Source organism: Callorhinus ursinus, unplaced genomic scaffold (genome assembly GCF_003265705.2).
Source record: "Callorhinus ursinus isolate GAN/ISIS: 27379988/994484 unplaced genomic scaffold, GSC_fseal_2.0 scaffold12, whole genome shotgun sequence".
Taxonomy (NCBI): domain Eukaryota; kingdom Metazoa; phylum Chordata; class Mammalia; order Carnivora; family Otariidae; genus Callorhinus; species Callorhinus ursinus.
This window is the reverse complement of record NW_027397074.1, coordinates 80,555,336-80,578,274: the sequence shown is the minus strand read 5'-3', so window position 1 is coordinate 80,578,274 and position 22,939 is coordinate 80,555,336. Positions and strand designations below refer to the sequence as shown.

The 22,939-nt window shown below is 37.8% G+C and overlaps 1 protein-coding gene and 1 long non-coding RNA gene across 4 annotated transcripts in view; one reads left to right on the top strand and one right to left on the bottom strand.

The window, feature by feature from the left end:
• Nucleotides 1-22,939, top strand: part of TPK1 (thiamin pyrophosphokinase 1) — a 339,219-nt gene that overhangs the window by 276,217 nt on the left and 40,063 nt on the right. The window lies entirely within an intron of this gene.
• Nucleotides 50-22,939, bottom strand: part of LOC141373925 (uncharacterized) — a 93,773-nt gene continuing 70,883 nt past the window's right edge. Inside the window, exons 2-5 of the long non-coding RNA XR_012380388.1 lie at nt 9,689-9,768; nt 3,968-4,238; nt 3,384-3,487; nt 50-689 (exon numbers count right to left, since the gene is read on the bottom strand). This is a non-coding gene — a long non-coding RNA (uncharacterized lncRNA). The remainder of the gene's footprint in view (nt 690-3,383; nt 3,488-3,967; nt 4,239-9,688; nt 9,769-22,939) is intronic.

Genomic DNA, 22,939 nt, shown 5'->3' with positions numbered 1-22,939 from the left:
TGTGTGTGTGTGTGTGTGTGTGTGTGTGTGTGTGTGTGTGTGTGTGTTGTGTGGGGACAGACATATTTCAGTCATGTTTACTGAGTATATTTGACTTCCGGAAGCAAAAACATGAGCAACATACATATCAGGGTAGAGAACAGAAGCATGAGTAGGAGTTAAATAAGGCTACTGTAATGCAAATAGTACATCAGAAGTTTCATAAACATAGTCAAGATTTTCTTTCTTTTTCCTTTCTAAATCCAAAGAACGAATCCTGTTTGGGCCATCTATCTGAACTGTTGTCCAACCCCAGAGATGCTAGCTGAAGTGAAGTTGTCAAGAATACAAACATGAACTGATGAAAAATTAGAATGTAGATTGCCAAGAAACCGATTTATGAAATGAGGCTTACTGAGGACCTACTGCATATTCAGCACTGTTTTCTCTGCCGGTTCCCAGTATCTGGGAGCCCATCACCCTGGGCAGAAGGAAGGAAATAGGGGTTGGGAGGGGCCAGAGCAGAAACAGGCCTGGAACCCAGGGACCGGGCTCTAGTCACATCTGCCTGGTGCAGCTTATATGACCTTAAAGAACCCTTTATTTCCAGATTTTCTGATGTGACAGTCTTATTATTTTTCTTTTTTTCTTTCTTTTTCTTCTGTCAACTTTGTTCCACAAAGAGTTTGGCAGGACTTTCAATAAGTCATCTAAAATAAAATGACAAAATAGAGAAAGAAGCCCAGTGAAAAATCAAACCCAGAGATATAAGACAAAAAGCAAATAATTTTAACAATGCAGGAGTGTTGCAAAATTCAAAAAAGATAGATAATATATGGAAAGCACGTTATACTTTTAAGGTATTAACTGCACAGTATTTTAGATACAGACTCAGGGACAAACACTTGGAGCCAAGTAGACTCAGTATTTAAGTCTTTTCTATTGTTGTCAGTGGTGTTTTTTCTAAGTATTGACCAGTACCGCTTTACTAAAATAGCACTTGGATTTGAGTGATAATCCAAATCGTCACTAATAGACAAGTAGGGAAGTGGACTCCACGTGCTCAAACTAAGGGTCACCCAAAGAAGGCAGAATAGCAATAAAACCATAAGGAAGGAATGCAGGAAACTGTCCTTGTCTCCTCGACACTTTACTTCTTTCCAGGGGGTAGACGCAGCTTGGAAAGAATCATAGGGAAGTAGGTAGTTTTCTGTTTCTATCTGGAAGTTGGTGATTCTCACCTAGTCCTCTGACCCTTGTATGGCCCTGCGGGGATTCTGAGACTGTGGCTTCTGTTGTGGGTAAAATGGGAAGAACTGCTGGCTCCTCTGCCTTCTTACAGGACTTTCTCCTTATCTCTAATTTTCCATAGTTTGAAAATGATGTGCCTGTGTGTAGTTTTTGGCAATTATCCCCCTCAGTATTCCCTGAGCTTCCTGGGTCTGTGGTTCTCAGTGTCTGACATTAGTTTGGGGACATTCCCAGTGATTATTGTTTTAAATATTTCTTCTGTTCCTTTCACTCCTCCCCCTCCTGGGGCTCCCATTACATTTGCTGCGCCCCCCACTTGTCCCACAGTCCCCGGATATTCCAGTCTGTTTCTGTCACGGTTTTCTTTGCTTTACAGTATTGGTGGACTCTGTTGGTATATCCTCAAGCTCAGAGAGTCTTTCCTCAGCCATGTCCAGTCTAGCAGTAAGCCCGTCAAAGGTATTCATCACTGCTGCTACCATGTTTTGATTTCCAGTACTTCTTTTCGGTTCTTTCTTAGAATTTTCATCTCTCTGCTTACATTGCCCATCTGTTCTTGCATGCTGTTGACTTAGTCATTAGAATTCTTAGGATATTAATCAAAGTCCTTTTAAATTCCTGCACCCCTACCATATCTGAGCCTGGTTCTGATCCTTGCTCTGTCTCTTCAAACTGTTTTTTGCCTTTTAATGTACCTTGTAATTTTTTTCCTGATAGCTGGCCATGATGTACTGTGTAAAAGGAGCTGCGTACATAGCCTGTGAGGTGGTGCGGAGGTGTGGGAGATGAATGTTCTACAGTCCCGTGATTAGCTCTGACGGTCTGTAGGGAACCTGAGCCTCTGACCTCTGGACTCCACACACGCCTCTCGGACGCTTCCCCACTCCCCACTTTGGTGGGGGGAGGATGGCTGAGGTGGCCTGGAGCTGGGTATATCCCTTCTTTCCAGGGCACCTGGGCTCTGATAAAAATCCCAGCAGGGTAGGCCCTGGCTAAATAGTTCCTCCTGAGGGCAGGCCTTGTTGAAGAGAAGAAACCAAGTGCTCTGCTGTATTTCAGAATGGTTCCTTTTCCCTTCCCCTAGCCAGAAGCACAAGGTACTTTGCTCTGATACTTACTGTGGGAACTAGTCAAGCTCTTCGAGGTAAGACTCACAAAAATGTGGGGACTCCCTGTGTCTGGGTCCCCCTGGAGTTTTTATCCCTCAGGCTTGTCCACACTGAACCTCCAGCAATTCATCTCCTATAGTTCAGGTTTTCTTTTCTCTCTCTCTCTTTTTTTAAGATTTTATTTAATTATTTGAGAGAGAGAGAGCATGAGCAGCGGGGAGAGGCAGAGGGAGAAGCAGGCTCCCCACTGAGCAGGGAGCCTGATGCAGGACTTGATCCCAAGACCCTGGGATCATGACCTGAGCTGAAGGCAGCTGCTTAACCGACTGAGCCACCCAGGTATCCCTGTAGTTCAGGTTTTCTTATCCTGCACTGGTTCCCATGGAGGTTTTGGTTTTGGGGGTTTCTGGTCTGGTTAAGATTTGATTCTCTGTATTCACCTGTTCTCAATTTGGGGGAAGCAGTTTGCCCTGTGACCTCACTTCTCTTAAGGATCTAAGAAGAGTTGTTGCTTTTCCAGTTCATCTTTTTACCTGTTGGGATAGAGTTGAATTGGAGGGTTTTAAGCAAAGGGATAACCTATCTATATTTTACAAGAAATAATGTCGGCTGCTATATTGTCATCAAGTGCCAATATGTCAGGCCTCTGCTGAATCTAGACTTGTTGAATTATTGAAAAATCATGACATTTGTACAAACTATAGCTCACTCTTCTGAGATGTGAGGGATAATAGGAGTTTCTAGGCCGGATGTGACTATGAAGCTCGTCAGGACATCTTGCATGGGGTTTGAGGGAACCTCAAGAAGACTGAACACAAGTATCTCCAGGTGGACATATGGGGCTGGGGAAATCATTAATAAGATGCAGAAAAATGCTGGGTTTCATTCTAAATTCAGCTTTTTGTAAGATGAAAATCATTCAACAGTTGATGAGTTAGGTAGCAAACTTCTTAATTCATTTTTAAATATCATTGATGATGAAAAGAAATCTTAAGGTTGATTTTGGGTATAATATTAATTCCTCACTCTGACTTAGTATAGTACCTATTGGCTTCACTTCACACAGTTGTTCTGGACACTGGTTCCTTCCACCTTCCACTCTGCTGGGTGGGGCTCTCACATTCCAGGTCCCCCGGGCACCTAGAGCTCTGTCCCATCAGTGTGCCAGGCAGCAGGGTAAAAGAAAGGAGTGAGAGCATCAGTTGCTTTTTAAGGAAATTTCCCATAAGTTGCTTTAAAACCTCTGCATGTATCTTCTTGCAAGGGAGTCTGAGAAATGTGACCCCTACTCTCAGGAGCGATGAATCCAGATAAAAAGCAGTGGTTCTGTTATTCTGGATGAAGATACAAATGTTTATCAGGGACATTAAGCAGTTTCTGCCCAGACTGTAAAGACATGGGGAATAGATGTTTGTTTGTTATTAACCTCAAAAACCCCAGGGCCTAAGGACCTGGGTCAAGACAAAAAATGTGGAAGACTGTTGAGTAGTTGCTAAATTGAACTTGCATATTGGTTCAGCATATTTTCCTACAGGTCACAACTTTCATTATGCCACTTGAGCCATTTATTTCTAAATCCATCCCCTATTTTAAACTCTGCTGGAATTCACACAGATTACATAACTCACCACCAGACAACTCTTTTTGACCAGACTTGTGACAATCCAGATCCATAAACTCTGGGGTTTGTATTCTGTTCCATAAGAGATCCTGTTGTTGAACTGTAGAATGAGAGGAAGTTGGTTTAGGAAGCACTGTGAATTTGGGGCACCTGGGTGGCTCAGTCGGTTAAGCGTCTGCCTTCGGCTCAGGTCATGATCCCGGGGTCCTGGGATCGAGCCCCGCATCGGGCTCCCTGCTCAGCAGGAAGCCTGCTTCTCCCTTTGCTGCTCTTTCTCTCTGTCAAATAAATAAATAAAATCTTAAAAAAAAAAAAAAAGGAAGGAAGGAGGGGAGGGAAGGGGAGGGGAGGGAAGGGGGGGGGGGGGGAAGGGAAGGGGGGGGAGGGGAGGGGAGGGGAGGAGGAAAGAAAAGGCTTCATACAGAGTTACTGTGTACATATGATGAACGTAGAAAAGTCATGATTCTCCAAACCACGAGAGCCAGGTGAAGCCCTGCTGACCTGAGTTAGGTTCACAGCCCTCAGTGTGTTTTATAAAAGTAAAGTAAGGATGGGTAGGAGGAAATCGAGCTGTTTGATGTAAGAGCCTGATAATCGGAGTGGCTATGTTAAGTCACCCATTCATTACTCAGAAACATCAGTCTCTGTCAGGTGTCTACTCACACTTTTTCCCCTGCTTATTTGCCTTTTTTTCCTCTCACCTTTAATTAAAATATGAAGAAAAGACTGAGGGCAGGTTTCTCTCGTTGGTTGAATCAAAACATCAGTTCTGGCAGAATGTGAGATTGACAAATGGGATGGAAACTCGGTCAGCAGTTTCAGCACAGGGACGGGGGTCCACACTCCGAGCCCCGCAACTGTCTCATCTACGGCGGATAACCGCACAGCTACTCTGCAGGGCTTAAAAATTGAACTTGGGAAGACTAATAAACCCAAAATATATAAATCAATCGGAAACCAAGTGCTGTTTTGTTTCAACACTTAGTAAGAAAAAATGTTCACTTACCTGGATTTGAATTTGTTTAGTCTCCATCAAATACGTGTGTGTATTATGCTGGATGGAGCTCCATATTGTTCCATTTCTTTCCAATCTTTGTTTCACAGCTACTGGAGCAAAATTCACAACCTAATTGGGTTCTAGAAATAAAGGACATTTTCTATCTTCTCTACTTGTTGCTAGTAAAACCACTTAAAATGTGGAGTGAAGAATCCATCTACATACCTGTTTTTTCAGCCACCTGCTACATTTGTCTCTTTTTGTTAACCTCACTACCACCCGTTCCATGTCTTTAATTTTTGTTTTAGTTTATTAGCATAATTCATAAAAGAAAGAGTATGCAAAGCTTGACTGATTTGATACTTATTTCAGAAAACAGTGTCGTTTAATCTATTGTGAAGAAATTATCCAAAAAGAATCTTTTGAAAACTAATTGAGATGGTGATCACTGGTCAGGGAGACCATGTTTAATGAACTTCCAGAGTTCTCCTCACATAATACCAAAAAAAAAAAAAAAAGAGAGAGGGCGAGAGAGAGAGAAGGGAGAGTTCTTCCTTTCCCTCTTTCCCTAGGCCACGGGCAATCTTCCTAAAATTTGTAAAACTTTTCCCAGACACCAAGGCACATGCCTTTTCATTCCTGTAGTTCTGTTCCAGTGACCTCAGTTTCGTTCAGCGCAGGCTCTCCCTGGTCTCTCCTGGTTTGTATGTAGTTGTGATTGGTTTTCTGCCTGTATCTAGGAGCACAATAGATTACTTAAAGTAGCTTTTCTAAGCATCAATACCTTGATTAAAAGAATATAACCATTTTTCCTACAAAACAAACCTACCCACGTTCCCCCCAGGTCCCCCATCCTCTGCAGAATTCTGACGGGATGTTCTATTTACTGCAGGGGGGACAGGCAAGGCAACAGACCTTATAGTCACTTTTTACAATTTTGTAAAGTCCTTGTCTACTTGAGTCCAGCTCAGGAATAACAACCCAGTGACTACAGTCTCATTATTTCAAAGGTGGTTTTAAAGAATTCAAAAATATGTCTATCAAAGGATATTCAGGAAGACTAACTTCCAATTTAAAGTAAATGAAGAATGGCTTTGGGAAGGATGCAGAGATAACAAGAGGCTAAGTGAAAGAGGAAAAGGAAGGAATGCAGTTAGATGCAGTTCTTTTTCAAGCCTGTTCCTTTGAATTTTAAACTTGTCTGAATTCTTTTATTGCTGTTTTCAGCTGTCACATTGATCTAGGAGAAGCAAGTGGGGCAGTTAAAGTCTCATTCCAAATTGGAACTGCCTCTCGGTTGATTGGTAGTAATGGCAAGGTGGCTGAAGAGAAGGAACCATGTGCTTTATTTCTTACTGACCAAAGGTGTGTCTGTCTGATGAGTCTGTGCCAAGTACAGAAATGTGCCACCACTGGAGATTCACTCATTCTGACATTTCGGTTTAAGCCCATTAACAAATACATTCCAAATCCAGTCTTTATGCACAGCTTGGAGAACTGTAAAGGATTCAGAAATTAATAAAAGTGGTCCTATCCAGGAATTTTTATTCTAGAGGATGGACACACATTTTTTGTAAGAATGTATGTTGGGCGATTTCTGACTTCAAACCCAAAAGAAGAACTAAAACCAAACACATGAGTAAACAAAATTAATCTAAAATGTTTAAAAATGGGGTTTAAAAAAATCTGTATACTGACTACAAGAGAGCCATTTAAAGCAAAATGACCCAGAAAGGTTAAATGCAAACCAAGTTAAAAGGACTAACAAGAATAAAGCTGTTGGAATTTTCATTAGACACAGTTGGATTCAAGACAAACTATGTCAAGAGAGATATGAATGAGGAATTTATAATATTTAAGGGCATAATGAGGGTATAAGTATATACCGAAATACTACAGCACCACAATCCATAAAGCATATATTACAAGAAAGGGAAAGAAACTGACAAACACAGTAGTGATGACAGGCTTTAATTAACCCCTGTCAACTCATGACAGATCAAGGAAACAAGCAAAAAGAGGTAAAAGATCTTAATTATTAGTCAGTTTTGGCATAACTGATAAAGAGATGTATATATAAATACATATGTGTGCATATGAAATACAAACTGTATGTATAAGCATATGATGAAAACAACAGAACTATTTTTTAAACCACCTTGGAAATTCACAAAATTAAATGCCAAAAAAAATCCACTTTGTCCCTGAAATAAAAAGTATACATTCCCCCCCAAAAATTATACATTCCATATTCTGATGCTATACAATAAAACTAAAACTTACAATAATTCATTAATTCATAACAATACATTGTGGAAAGTAAAAATGTACTCTTTAACAACTTTTGAATCAAAAGGAATATTTATACATTATAAGAACTGAAAAAAAAATCACCTACATATCATAGCATACAGTCAGGTTTGCTCAGGAAAATATGTAGCTTTGAATACTTGCATTCTAAAAATGAAAAAAAAGGGGGCAGCCGGTGGCTCAGTCGGTTAAGCGTCGGACTCTTGGTTTCAGCTCAAGTCATAATCTCATGGGTCATGAGATCAAGCCCCATGTCAGGCTCCCTGCTCGGTAGGGCGTCTGCTTGAGTGTCTCTCTCTTCCCTGCCCCCCCACGGGTTCTTTCTTTCTCTCTCTCTCAAATCTTTAAGGTAAATAAAGAAAAATTTAAAAAATGTGAATCTGTTTTTAACTCAAGCTACAAACAGAATAATGCAGTGTAGCTAAGGAAGTCAAATGAAAAAAAAAAAACAATCAAAGGAGAAATTTAAAATGACAAAATTGTTAAGTAGTCACAAAGCTGGTTCTTACAAATAGAGAGCAAGAAACAACTAGAAAGTGAACTATCAGATGGGGTGCCTGGGTGGCTCAGTCGGTTGAGCATCCACTCTTGATTTCAGCTCGGGTCATGATCTCAGGGCCGTGAGATCAAGCCCAGCATCCAGCGCTGCGCTGGGGGCGGGGAGGGGGTGTCCCATGCTCAGTGGGGAGTCTCCCGGAGATTCTCTTTCTCTCTCTTCCTCTGCCTCTCCTGTCCCCTGCTCTCTCTCTCTCAAATAAATAAATCTTTAAAAAAAAGTAGGCCGTCAGAAAACATAGTAAAAATAGAAATGTAAAAGGACAACCACAGCAGAGATTAAATGAAAAAAAAAAAAGAGTGCAAGTATCTACCAGATACACTTGAAGCTATGTTTCTTCCAGCAAGAATATGGCTCTATGGAGTGGACCTGGAGTCATTTACGGAGAGCGGAATCAGGAAGGAAATATAGATCTACACCTGCTGAGATTCTAAAATATCCCCAAAAGAACAGAATACTAGATTTATAAATGTCTGATTAGATTTTAAAATATTTTCCTTCCCATCTTTCGTGAAATGGCACTCTATCACGATGACAATGAAAATTGCTCATTGAGAAACCATTTTTCTTTTGAAAGTAAATTTAAAAACAATATAAAATTGCACATGCTATGATTGGATTATGCTAAACAAAAAATCACATACATGCATAAAGATTGAAAGTGGGAAAATATATTTAATTAGAGTAATAAGATTATGGGTAATTTTTTTTTTTATTTTCCAGCCTTTCCAAAGTACTGTTTCTATAATAGAGATGCAGGACAATATAAGGTGTCTCCTGTATATGGGCCCAAATTTTGAACAGTTCTACAGACTTTCTCCTAGTAAAGTGACAAAGTACATTCTCCCTATCATTATCAAATTGTGGATGGTGTCAAATTATTCCTTCACAAGCCACCCCAAATCAACCGTTTCCTTAGTTGAATGCATACTCTTGGGTTTTAATTCTTTAAATACCAACTACTAAGGCAGTCCTCAGCCTCACAGGAAGGAAATCTGTATCAGAAATCTGCAGTACAAACTTAGTTTATATATTTTGTGGGAAATAGAGCACATATCTTAGTAAATTAAAAGACTCTAACTAGTGGAATAATACAGCGTCCTGTTTTGAATTCACTTGGAGTAGAATGGACTGAAAAGGCACTCAGGGTACTCCACTAGAGATGACAGATACTGGGAATGAATCTGATCTTGGACTTTCAAGGGGATTAGTTGGGATGACTGTCAGTTACTTCAAGCTCGGGCACAGAGGAAAAGAGGCAAACATTCTACCATTTATCTAAGACTGTCTTAGCCTTTGCATAAATAAAATGATTTATTTTGGAGCTGGCAACTAAATTGCTCATTTTAAAATGTCTTGGGAATTTGTTGAGGTTGGCAGTGGTACTACTTATCAGAAGATGCCATGGAAAATTCTCATTTGCTGCCTATACTGTGTTTTTGTGAGTGAAAGTTATCTATTTTGTGATAGAAAAGGAGGAAATATTGCCCTAAGTTTTGGTTATATTTAGTGTGTCATTGTAACTTTTGGTTTTATTAATACTTAGATGATTTTGGATAGAGTACTCGGAAATTTTTGCACATCATTAAAAATTATATATCATGTCAAGAATTGGATGAATTGGTGACAACTTGGATGAAATATGACCTACTTTGCACATATATAAATATTTCAAATACTGTATTCAGGTAGAAAAGCATAGAATTTTTTTTTGTTTCTTTACAGTTATTTGTACTTAGAAGGGCAGTCAAGAACTTAAGGCAGTACTGCATTAATTTAGATGATTAGTAATTACCACAAAATCTCTTCATCTAGAATAAAATATTTTAGCACATCGCTTGAAGAATCACATACTACTTTATTACCTTCTTCCACCTTTAAAATCTTCAGAAATTCTCTTCAGGTTCCCATGCCACTTACCATCCATGTCTTTGATTATGAGCTCCTACAAAATAAATAAATAAAATTTAAAATCAACATTAAAAAATTTCTTCTTTGCAAAAACTATTTTGTCAAAGTAATGAAACATAGAAAATGCAGTCCCATCATGATCTACCTGCCACAGGTAAGTGCTTCCAAAAATTTGGTGTTTATCTTCCTAGAACTTTGTGCCTTTGTTACTCTGTATGGGTGTATATGCATGTATTTATGATCCATTGTGAAAGGTCATTTCTCTCTTGCAGCTTTGAAGATTTTCCTTTGGGCCTTGTCTTTCCTCATTTTGATTATAGTGTGTTTCAGTGTGGGTCTCTTTGATTTCATCCTACTTAGAATCCCTGGAGCTTCTTGGATGTCTATATGTATATTTTTAACCAAAAAATGTTCAAAATAAATATACTCTTGCTTTTATCCCTGCAAACATGTTATGTATTCTCAAATATACTGCCTTACTTTACAAATATAGGGCCAACAAAATTGTTTAATGCACACATAGCATCATGTTGTTTAGAGTTACCATGACATATTAAGCCAACTTTAGTTCGATATATATGTGGATTACATCTAGACTTTTTTTTATTACACTGTTGTAGCCAAAACCCTTGTATATGTATTTATGTGAGTACTCAGGAGGACTCAATGTCCAGAAGTAAGATGGCTGGATCATGAGATAAATATACATATGTGTGTATGTATATATATTGTGTGTGTATATCTATATTCACATACTTACCAAAATAAATTTTCTTTACCAGTCTAGTGGAGAAAATTGTCATTTTGATTACTTGGGAAATTATTACTTATTAGGGAAATAGCACATCTTTTCTTATAATTTAGGCTTTATAAATCTTTTAATTGCCTACTCATTCTCTGTTGGATTGTTCATCTTCTCAGTTGTGTGAAAGGACTTTTTTCTCTTAGGCTTTATTTAACCTTTATGTATTATAGATTTATTTGTAGTTTGTCTTCTGATGTGGTACACATATGTGCTCATTTATTTCACCCCAAAAAGCTTTGAATCTTGAAGAATTTTTTTGAAATGCAGAAATGTAGAAAAATAATATAATTCTCCTTCACATTGCTACCATCCAGAATTCACAGTTGTTTTTATTTCCAGTTCTTTTTTTAACTTTAAGAAATAAAACATTTAAAACGTTACAAGAAAAGGTAGTCTTCCAGACCACCACACCAGACCTCATTTATCTTCCTGAGTGATAAAATGCTCTACATCCTTCTAAAACTTTTTATGTATTTTTGAATGCCTGCATGTGTTTCTGTACACAATATATTATGTTGTTTTCTGTATTTAAAATGTCTTATGTAAATAAGCAAGTTTTATGTAATATTCAGACTTCTATTACTGAACAGCATGTTTTTGAGATTTATTCATTTAGATAAGTATAAATTAGCTAAAGATGTTTCAGTTTTATGCACTCAGATTTAGTAGTCTTATATGTCTTTATCTGTAATAGACTTTCCTCCTGTCAAAAGTGTAAAACTATCCAAGTATTTTCTTTTTTGTTTCCTGTTTTTTTTATTCTCATTTAAAATTCTGATGTGTATCATTTGAAATTCATTTGAGGGTAAGAAGTAATGTAGGGGACTGATGCCATTTTCTCCTCCAAATTACTGGCTGGTTTGCTCACAACTCGTCCGTCAGTTCCCCATGTGCTTAACAATTGAAAACATTGCCTTTATCAGACATACAATATCCAAGTATATATGATCAGTCCCTGTGCTTTTCTATGCATTTTTCCTATCCCTATACTATTTTTGAAAACTATAGCTTATTCCTCCACATACTTTCCTTGGTATTCTTCTATGCTTTCAGTGAGCTTCAGAATTGTTTTATTTTGTTCCTAAAAGAAAATCTTACTTTTATTGCAATTTCACTGAATTTATAATTAAGATTAGGGGAATTTTTCATACTTTTAATTTGTTCTCCAGGCATATATTTATTTATACCTTCTTTCATGCCCCTTCAGTAACATTTTATAGCTTCCTTTATGTAAGTTCAGTAATTTCTTTTCAAGCTTGTGTATAAAACTTGTTGCAGTTGAGTGTAAAATCTTACCTTTAATTGTTTTTTCATATTTTCTATCTTGTTAATATTTGTATATTATATAACTTTATCAAACACTCCCATTGTTTTCAGTAGTTTTTAGTTGATTATCCTAGTTGTTTGGGTTTGTCGTCTGTATATCTTCTTCGGTAAAATTCACGGAAATCAGTGGTTCTCATTTGCGGTGGTTTTGCTTCCCATGGGACCGTTGGCAATGTCTTAAGACCTTTTAGGTTCTCACTACCAGGGATCCTACTGACATCTATTGGGTAAAATTGGAGAGGCTAAACATCCTGCAGTGCACAAGACAACCTTCCACAGTGAGATTTTTATCCAACCCAAACTGTCCGTAAATACCACAGTTGAAAAAATCATGGGTCATATCTTTTGCCTATTTTTTTTATTGTACCATTGGTCTTGATATTAGCGAGTTATGAGTTATATATGCAAAGTTGCGTCAAAGGACTTTTTTCTCTTAGGCCTATTGAACTTATATGTATTGTAAATTTATTTGTAGTTTGTCTTCTGACATGGTACACATATGTGCTCATTTATTTTACCCCAAAAATCAATGTGCTAAAGTGACCTATTTTGGGTGCCCTGTTCTGATTCCCTTCAACTATTTCCCTTCAACTATTCAGTTGTATATTCTAGATATGAGTCCTTTTTTTGGATATCTGTTTTGCAAATACTGTCCCCAGTCTGTGCCTGCCTTTTCATTTCCTTAAACAGTCTCTTTTGAAAAACAAAAGTTTCTAATTTTAATGAAATCAAATTTACTGATATTTTTTTAAATTTTATAACTCATGCTTTTTGTGTCTTACTTAAGAAATCTTTGTTTAACCCAAGGTCATTAAAATGTTTTCTTGTATCATTTTCTAAAAGTTTTATAGCTTTTGCTCTTATATTTAGATCCATGGTCCATCTTGAATTAATTTTTGTAAATGATGAGTTAAGGCTTGAAGTTCATATTTTTGCAAATGGTTATCCTATTTTCCAACACCATTTGTTGATTTTTTTTCCCAACTGAATTGCCTTGAAATCTTTGTTGAAATCAATTGTTACACGTGTGGACCTTTTTCTGGACTCTCCATTTTGTTCCACTGATCTCTATGACTAACTATATTCTAATAACTATAGTGTCTTAGTTATTCTAGCTTTATAATTAGTCTTAGAATCAGGTAGTGTAAATACTCTAGCTTTGATCTTTTTAACAATATTGAATCTTCTGGCCAAAGAACACAGTGTATTTCCTCCATAGGACTTAATTTCTCTCAGCAATGTTTTATAATTTTTAGTTGACATCTCCTGTAATCTTTTATCAAATTTATCACTAATTATATTTCTTGAGGTTTTCTTAAATAACTAGATTTTTTTGAGGTTTTGATATTAGTACTATATTAGCTCACGTCAAAAAAAAGATTTTTTTCTGTCTCATTTTTTAAGATTTAGAGGAATTAACAAATGGAGACTCTGTGCAAAATGCTTTCCTCCTTCTCAAATGCTACCCATCCATTTGAGATTCTGGGCAGGAGGTTGGGAGGGAGACTTTTCCTCTACCCTCTTAGGTTCTGTGGTGAGAGCCTGAGACTCAAATGGACAGAAAACAGATGACCAGGAGAAAAGCATACACATTTTAGTTAATGTTAATATTTTTATGTACACATGGAAACCTTTATGTATAAGAAATGAAGACCCAAAGAAATACATAGGCCAGAGAATTTATACACCACTTTAGTAAAGAACAATAAATTGTGGAGACTTGTCAAGACAAAGGAAAAAGGCGTTTGGGCTAGGAGCAGTAAATTGTGGTAGAGTGACTAGGAAATATATGGGGGAAACGAATGGAAGTAAAGGGTTATTTTATTAGGTCTGTTTATACAGATTCATCTTGGCATCAACTCCCTGTCTCCAGTGAAAAGAATGTTCTCTTTGTGGTGCAGGGAGGGTACCTGACTCATGGGAAATGTATGCCCAACTTTTGGGTACAAAGGGGGAGGTCAGAGAGCCCTTCCTGCCTCTGCTATTTCTTAAGTGCCTTCTGCTCAAAATAATCAGTGTGCCAAAGTGGCCTGTTTTGGGTGGCATGTTCTGATTCCCTTCAAAATACAGCTCTACTCCTTCTTACAAGATGCAGTTTTCTACAAAATGCCAGTATAGTAAATGTTATAGCAGTTATTCTCTTTTCAATTCACCTGATAAACACTAACTTCCACCCCCTTTATATATTTATATTGAGCCATTATTGAATTTAATTAAATTTCTTATGAGTTCAACCTTACTTCACCTTCTATATTTCAGAGATCTTGAGGTTTTCTTTATAGCACATGGCATGAGGCCTTATGCACCTCGTGCATAGAGCACCAAACCCAGTCACTGATGCTTGAGTGTTCAGAGACAGGTTTCCACAAGAAACCTTAAAATATAATTATTTCTCTGAGGAAGAGAAATTGATATTTTGGGATAAACATTGCTTATAATGCTCTTGGCTAGTTTACAGATGATCTGACAATTCACCAATGATTAATTACTGATTGACTAGTTCTCTGAGACATGGGTCTGACAGTCATTTCCTTTGGAGAAATGTTAGAAGGATACAGTGAGAAAACATCAAAATGAAAAATCATAGCAAGACTGATAACATTCTTTTTCAACAGACTGAATATAAAGGTGCCTTGGATTTATTTTCTAAGGCTTTAAACTTGTACCAGGTGTGATGAATCATAAAAGTTGTGCATGTTAGTCACTTCACACAGGAATGGTACATACCCTAAAATGGACTCATGCAATTAAAGTTTTGGTGTGTTTTATACTGGAGTGAATGTTGCTGCTAATAGGGTAAAACACTAGGATCCTATTGAAGAACAACGAAACAGGAACAAAATGCTTAGACCCGGAGAAGACATCTTGACAAAGAAAACCTACACATTCTCTTTTTAACATTCAGATAATAGAGCATTTTAAACTAAGAGCCAGAAAATGAACATGGCAGTTTAGCTGCCTTGACAAACATCGGGAAAGCCTGCATTCCTTGGGAGCTTCTCCTGCTGGACGTGGTCATCCACCAGTGGGTATGTGTTGAGTGGTGATTGGGATACAGGCATATGTAGGTCTGGATCTGGATGCAGGGGTACAGAAGAATCAGAAACCACGCATGCACCCATCTTACAAAGTTTAATACTAGGGAAATCAGTCAGAGATTGAGGACAAAATTTAAGTAGGAAAAAAAAACAATAGAAAGTTATAATGGATTGTCTTCATAAGAGCATCCGGTATTTTTAGCACTTACTGATGAAGCCATCTATCTCCTTCCCTACCACTTGCACTGGACTCCCTTGCCCGGAGCAAGCAGAGAGAGCACTTGAGAGGGAGTCCTTAGGTGGGCTAAAATATGGTAGTTAGTGCCTGAGGAAAACTTTGGTTTCTAGTGTAAAAATGCTGGTCAAAGTAACAATTGTACCAAAAGTCTAGAAGGGTTGTACAAAAGTTTGTTTCCCCAGAGCAGGAGAAAGTCAGCTGGTCTAAGCAATTGAAGTTGTTGATATTAATAAGGAACAGGAAAAAGAAGTAGTATTTCATATCTGAAAATAATTTATTGATTCATCAGAACTCTGAAAAGTCTTGAGGTAACAAAGTATATTATCTCAGAGATGGTGCTTTATCACAGCCAGAAGGCTTGACATACCTTCTATTCTTCACTTTTTATGATGTTATCTATTATATTCTAAAGCACGCCTTAAATAATGGTTTTTAAAATAAAATGATTTAAAAATTAGGCTGGTGATACAGTAATGTTTAAAAAAGTACAAACTCTGACAGTGCTGTCTTGGTGAAGAATTGCTAGGAGCCTCGTGGCTGCTCCCTGAAGTAAAGGCAGGGCATGTGGAAAACAACAGTCCCTCCCAAGGCCTTGGTAATGAGCGGCTTATCAGTGTTGGAGCAATTGTGAATGGGTCACACAGTGGAACAGTACCTTTTGTGCCTTACTGGTACTGTTCTAGAGGATTATCAATATTTGCAAGGTTTTGGGGGCTCAGTGGAGCATATTTTCAGATTTTAAAAATCACTTTTGGATTTCATTCCTACATCACAAAACAACTGTTCTGAGCCAGTCTTCTTATAAGTAGTTTATTTTTCTTTGAGGGCATTTATAGCATCCTTTTATATTAGTTGACATTTTTCTGGCTGTTTTCATGAGTACTTTATAAACTCTTATTCTGATGTATTCTCATCCACTTAGCAATTTGCCTAGTATTATCTAATCTACCAAGTTGTGGCTGTTTGTCCATGTCTGTAAAATTATGGCCCTGTTTTCCAGATTATTTGTGAATAAACAAAGGCTAACCCCAACAATCAACTATTTCTACTTTTTGTTGAAAGACCTGATGACTTTTCTCTTCTTATGGTGACCCAAGCTAATTTCCTCTTCAAGACCAGAATCTTTATCCCAACTCCACGCCGACTCCGTATTCCCACCACCCTGTTCTTAGGTGAACCAGAACCAGAACTTTTTGGCCCACAAAAAATAACAAAAATACTTCCTTGTAGACCCTTAACAAAGGTCTTTAGAAGATCATCACAGACACACACACACACACACACACACACACACACACACACACACACGGTTAAAGTTTAACTGCTTCTGTCCTTACGTTTCCTTTTCCAAGAACTCAAGAATTTTAGTCAGGTATTTCTGTTTTGTGTCTGATTTATGAACTCTTCCTTGTCTGGCCAGGTGCTGGCCAGATTCCACAATTCATAATCTGTCAATAGGAGTAATGGCCCATTTCCAAAGGTGAAGCGTAACATTTCTTTCTGCATACATCAGATAAACAGATTGTGTCGCTGCTCAGTGATCTATCTGAAGTGGGCTGAAGAGCACATTAACCTTCCAGCACACCCCCATTTTCACTGTGGTTCTTGTCTTTTATGCTCTTCATTTTTCTTTATAAAAGGCAGACCTGATGAATAACACAACATCCAATCACTAGTGAGCAGATTGCCCAAAATCTAGAAGGGGAGTGGGCTGTGGTACCCAGTAAATTTCAAAACATCTCAACCTTCAGACCTTTGCATAAAGTGCCATTTGATGGGTATAAAGTTTCAGTTATGCAAGATGAGTAAGTTCTAGAGATCTGTACAACATCGTGCCTATAGTTAACAATTCTCTATTGTGCACTTAAAAATTTGTTAAGAGGACAGATCTCATGTTAAGTGTTCTTGGCACAATAAAAAGGAAGGAAAAAAAAGTCATTGAGATTAGGAAGAGAATTTGTTTTTTCTTTGGTTTGGTTCCTCAATAGCATGAGCTACTTCTATAACACCTGATGGTGAGATTCATGGTTCCTATGGGCAGCTTTTTCTTTTCTCAGTTTCAAACACTAGACTATAGATGGGCCTTTGCATTCTAGGATTTAGGAGGCTGCCTTCTCAGGAAGAACATCTGAAATAGATAAGCTTTAAGTGCTGGGTCCCATTTCGTCTCATTGCCATGAATTCTTTGTGTATACTTGTGGGTTATTCTTGCAGAGATATAAAATTTCTGTTTTTCAAGGTTGGGACAATACTGGAGGAGGCATTCAGTACACTTGGCCTGGTGTAAGCCAGCTACTATGCAGGAGCACAGATATGGAGATGATCTTGGATGGAGGCATTAAAAGAGGGACATCCAAAAATCATCAGGCACCAAATGCTAATAATTCACTTTCCGGTCAGTAGAGGGACTCTAGATGCTATGAAGTTGATCTAAACTTACCCAGATTAACTATCTACATCTTTGTGTGTGTTTGTGTGCTTTCTTTGTGTACTGACTACATTGGAGTAAAAGTTGTTTCAGAATTTTAAGAAGGAAATGAGTGAATTAAAAATAAAGGGAGCCAGGGCATGGAATTCATTCCAGGAACAGGGTAGCTAGAGAAAGCGGAATGAGATAGTCTGATCTCTAAAAGAGATAGCAGTGAGGGAATCAGTGAGTGAAGGTTTCATTTTTGTTTTTGTTTTTAATAACGAAACTTGTGTTTCAAGAAGGAAGGAGAGGACATGGGGAGGGAAAGAGAATAATGACATGTGAAAAGGAGGGATTAGGTTCTAACAAAATGGCCTACCTCAGTACTCCTTACACTTTAATGTGTCTTGTTAAAATGCAGATTTTGATTCTGTAGGTCTGGGGGGAGGTCGGGGATTCAAGTTTTCTAACAAGGACCCAGGCGGCGCTAATGCTGTGTTCTTGGCACTCAGGATCTAGCTGGGAGACCATGTCAACACATACGAAACTAGTCATGATCATTTGGGCCCCTCTCTATATTAGTGCAAAGAAGACAAGTGCGAAATAGATAGCAAGATACTTTCCAATAAGTGCAATTAAAGTCTCTCAAACTTTAAGGCTGCCATTATATCCCAAATGATAAGGAGATTATAACTCTGTATTAGACAGAAAAATGGTGTTGTGATTTAGTCCATGTGAATAATACACTTACAAATTTAAAAAAACCTATTCTTAAGTAATTAAGAAAATATAAATGAACAGAGAAAATGAGTCAAAACCATCAAGGGTTATTTTTATAGTTTCAATTAAAAAAACTTTATTTCTAACATTTTTATATACACATGCTCACAGCTATGCTGACACATAGTAAAAAGAAGTAAGGTCTTGTTCATTATTTGCACGGTTTTTTTGTATCCCTTTAAAAAATCTGAACATGCTTTCTAGCTTAGCATCTTGATCTTTGCATTTCTGCGGGAAAGGGAAGAAGGCTTGTGGCTTTGTTCTGCACTGAGCCTATAACCCTCTGTATTCTGCACATGTTTAACTTGTCTTTGGTTAAGAGGCAGAAAGTAGCTCTTATGTTTTAAAGATAACTTGAGAATGACCTGATGAGGAAGTTAAATGTCTCTTTATGAAATAGAAACATGAATCTTCTTAGATTAAAAGAAACATAAAAAGACGATAAATACATTAATCAGGTTTTTCAACACAGATCCTTGAACCTACTAGCACAATGTAATAAAAAATTACATGCTTATCACAACCTGTAGTGTTTGATCTTTTTTATTTTTTTGACAGAGAAGCAGAGGACCTTAATCTCTACATTACTTTTTACTATAGACAAAATTAAAATAAGTTATTACTATATTTTTATCATTATAGATCAGGGATAAAAATATTACCAGTAGAATTAGCTGTGCATGGAGATTCCTTACATGTTTCTTTACAACATTCTTTTTTTCTTAAGATTTTATTTGAGAGACAGTGTGTGAGCACAAGCAGCAAGAGGGAGAGGGACAAGCGGACTCTGTGCAGAGCAGGGAGCCTGGTGCCTCAGGGCTCCCTCCCAGTACCCGGAGATCATGACCTGAGCTGAAACCAAGAGTCGAACATTTAACCAACTGAGCCACCCAGACATCCCTCTTTACAACATTCTTTAAACCTATAATTATTTAAAAATAAAAGTTTATTTTATTTTATTTTTTTTTTAGATTTTTATTTATTTATTTGACAGAGACAGCGAGAGAAGGAACACAAGCAGGGGGAGTGGGAGAGGGAGAAGCAGGCCTCCCACCAAGGAAGGAGCCCGATGTGGGACTCGATCCCAGGACCCTGGGACCATGACCTGAGCAGACACTTAACGACTGAGCCACCCAGGCACCCTAAAAGTTTTTTTTAAAGTGAAGATAAAATATATAGAATTGAAATATTCAACAACTATAACATACACACATATAAGTTGAGATGGTTAAATGGAGTTAAAGCATCCTGAGATTCTTACATTCCCCAGAGTGAGGGGAAGGTATTGAAGAATATAAGACTTCATCAGCATAAGCAGGTTGAAATTTCTAAAGTAATCACTAAAAGACTAGAAACAGTATCTAACTTCCAATCCAGTAGACAGATACTCAGGGAGATACTTAATGAGTTTCTTTAGGGTATCTGCCAGAGAGTAAGGGGCTGCAGAGAGAGGGGGGTGCTGCAGGAGGGGAGCCTCTTGGAGATGAGGAGACAACAGACATAAGAAGAAGTGAAAACTCAAATAAAGCTATGACTTGAAGCCAAAATGGAGAAAGTACTCCAGAAAGTCAGATCAGTTGAAGGAACTAAAAATACTGAGGAAATGTTCTTATTCCAGTTGGAGTTGGGTTCATAATAAGATCAAGGATAGCATTCTGGTGTTAAGTGCAAGGGAAAACCAAGATTTAGTCAAGAAATGATGTCAGTTCAACTCAGTAAGATGACAAGGTAATGGTAACTGTACTGATAATTTAGTTCCAAGCTGTAAATTCATGTGAAGTAGATGGGTTCTACTGTTTGTTTTTTTATAGATATATAATTTACGTAGCATAAAACACACCACTTTAAAGCATATAACTCAGTGTTTTTAGTATATTCACTGTGCTATGCAGAACATTTTCATCAGCCAAAAAGAAACCCTCTATGAGTAGTCAGTCCCAATACCTCACTCTCCCCTTCCCTGGCAATTGCTAATCTACCCTCTGTCTCTATGGATTTGCCTCTTCTGGACATTTCACATAAATAGGATAATACACTATGTGGCCTTTTGTGTCTGGCTTCTTTCACTTAGCATCATAAAATTTTTAAAAAATATTTCTTAATTTGAGAGAGAGCATGAGCAGGGGGAGGGGCATAGGGAGAGGGAGAGAACCTCAAGTAGATTCCCCGCTGAGCACAGAGCTGACGTGGGACTGGATCCCATGACCCTGAGATCACGACCTCAGCTGAAATTAAGAGTCAGATGCTCAGGGGCGCCTGGGTGGCTCAGTTGGTTAAGTGACTGCCTTCAGCTCAGGTCATGATCCTGGAATCCCAGGATCGAGTCCTGCATCAGGCTCCCTGCTCGGCGGGGAGTCTGCTTCTCCCTCTGACCCACCCCCCTCTCATGCTCACTTGCTCTGTCTCTGTCTCTCTCTATTTTCTCTCTCTCAAATAAATAAAATCTTTGAAAAAAAAAAAAGCCAAATGCTCAACCAACTGAGCCACCCAGATACCCCTTAGCAAAAAATTTTTAAGGTTTAATTGTATGGTAGCATGTAACAGTACTCCATTTCTTTTTATGGCTGAATAATATTCCATTGTATGGATATACCACAATTTGTTTATCCATTTATTAGTTCATGGACATTGGGGTTGTTTTCACTTTTGTTTTTTTCATGCTTCTCTCAATTCCCATGGACAGGTTATGTTTTCATTCCTCTTGAGTGTATACCTAGTGGAGGCATTGTTAGATCTTACACTAATTCTGTATTTAACTTTTTGAGAAACTGTCCAACTGCTTTCTTCAGTGGTTACACCATTTTACATTCCCACCACCAAGGTGGAAAGATTCCATTTTCTCCACATCCTCACCAACATTTTCCTTTTTTTTTTTTTTTTAAAAGCGATCATAGTGGGTGTCATTTGGTATCTCATTGTGGTCTTGACTTGCATTTCCCTAAAGATTAATGATGAGCATCTTTTCATGTGCTTATTGGCCAACTGTACATCTTCTTTGGAGAAATACCTATTCACATTCTTTGCCCTCTTAAAAATTGTGTTGTCTTTTTACTATTGAGTTCTGAGTATTCTTTATATATTCTGATTAATAGACCCTTATCAGATACAAGATTTGGAAATGCTTTCTGTAGGCTGCCTCTTCATGTTCTTGATACCGTCCTTTGAAGAACACTTTTAATTTTGATTAAGTCCAATTTATTTTTCCTTTGGTTGCTTATGCTTTTCTATTCTTTTATCAGGCTGTTTTTATTGAAATAAGATGCTGTTTTACATTTAAAATTCTTATTGTCTCTCAGTTATCCATGATTTAGATAGCAACCTATCTCACTAATGAGATGATGTATTCATTTCTTATGGATTTTGTAGTATATTGCCACAAAGTTAGTGGCTTAAAACAACACATTTATCATTGTATAGTTTGGTAGTTCAGAAGTCCAAAATGGGCTTCACTGAGCTAAAATCATTATCAGCTGACCCATGTTTCTTTCTGGAGAGCATAGGGAAGAATCTGTGTCTTTGACCTTTCCAGCTTCTAGTGGCCCTCTACATGTCTTGGCTTTTGGCTTTCTTCTATCTTTGAAGCCAACGATGTCCAACTACGTCTTCCTCATACTCTATCACTCTGACCTCCTCTGCCTCTCTTTTCCACTTATAAGGGACTCTTGTGATGACACTGGGCTCACCTGGATAATCCAAGGTAATCTCTCTATTTTAAGGTCAGCTGATTAGAAAATTTAGTTCCATCTGCTGCCTTCATTCCCCATAGGGCATGTAACATGCATAGTCACAGATTCTGGGAATCAGGAGATTGACATCTTGGGGCAGCTGCTATTCTGTGTATCAGCCCCTTACTGCTGACCTTGCTCTACTGAAGCTAGACTGCAGTACATCTGTAGACAGCGAATGAAATTGCAAGTACTCAGAAATTAGCTGTAAATAACTTTGGTCTTATCTCTAGACTCTCTTTCGGTTGTGGCACAGGTTACAAGGGCAGAAAGCTTAGTAAATATGTAGATTGTTGATTCTTAATAAACCTGTTTTACAATTCCTAAACCAGGAGTTTCTGTTCTTATAATCCTAGAGGAAAGCCTCTTCAAAATTTGGCATTTATGGATAGCAATCCTAAAATTGGCTTTCTAGAAGTGGATTATGTGGGCTGGAGTTTCCTTCAAGGGCAGCATGGTACAGTAGAGCATGGGCTTTGGAGTTTTAAGTGGATCTAGGGCCAGGTTTCACCTCACCTACTTTGCTAGAAAAGTTCACTGGAATTCAACTGTATCCAAAAAATACCAACTGGATTTTTCTGAGTACATATGAAACTGCATTTGTGTGGTAGTATATTCAAGTATCTCTAAAAGGTAGATTGATACTTTTTTTTAAAATGGGAAAAATTAGTGCTTAAATTGTCTAAAGTAGTTTAAATACACTTAGCCATACTGTTTAGCAAATGGGCATTATCACATGGTAAAGGTATGCATTTTAAAATCACTTTGCTGGTATAATGCTAGCCATAAAGGGGTTCTCCCCACCCAATGCTGCTGGAAGCCGCTACGAAGCTGACCATGAATTCCATGAGGTCTTTCCTTTGATTAAAAAGAAAGGGAGATA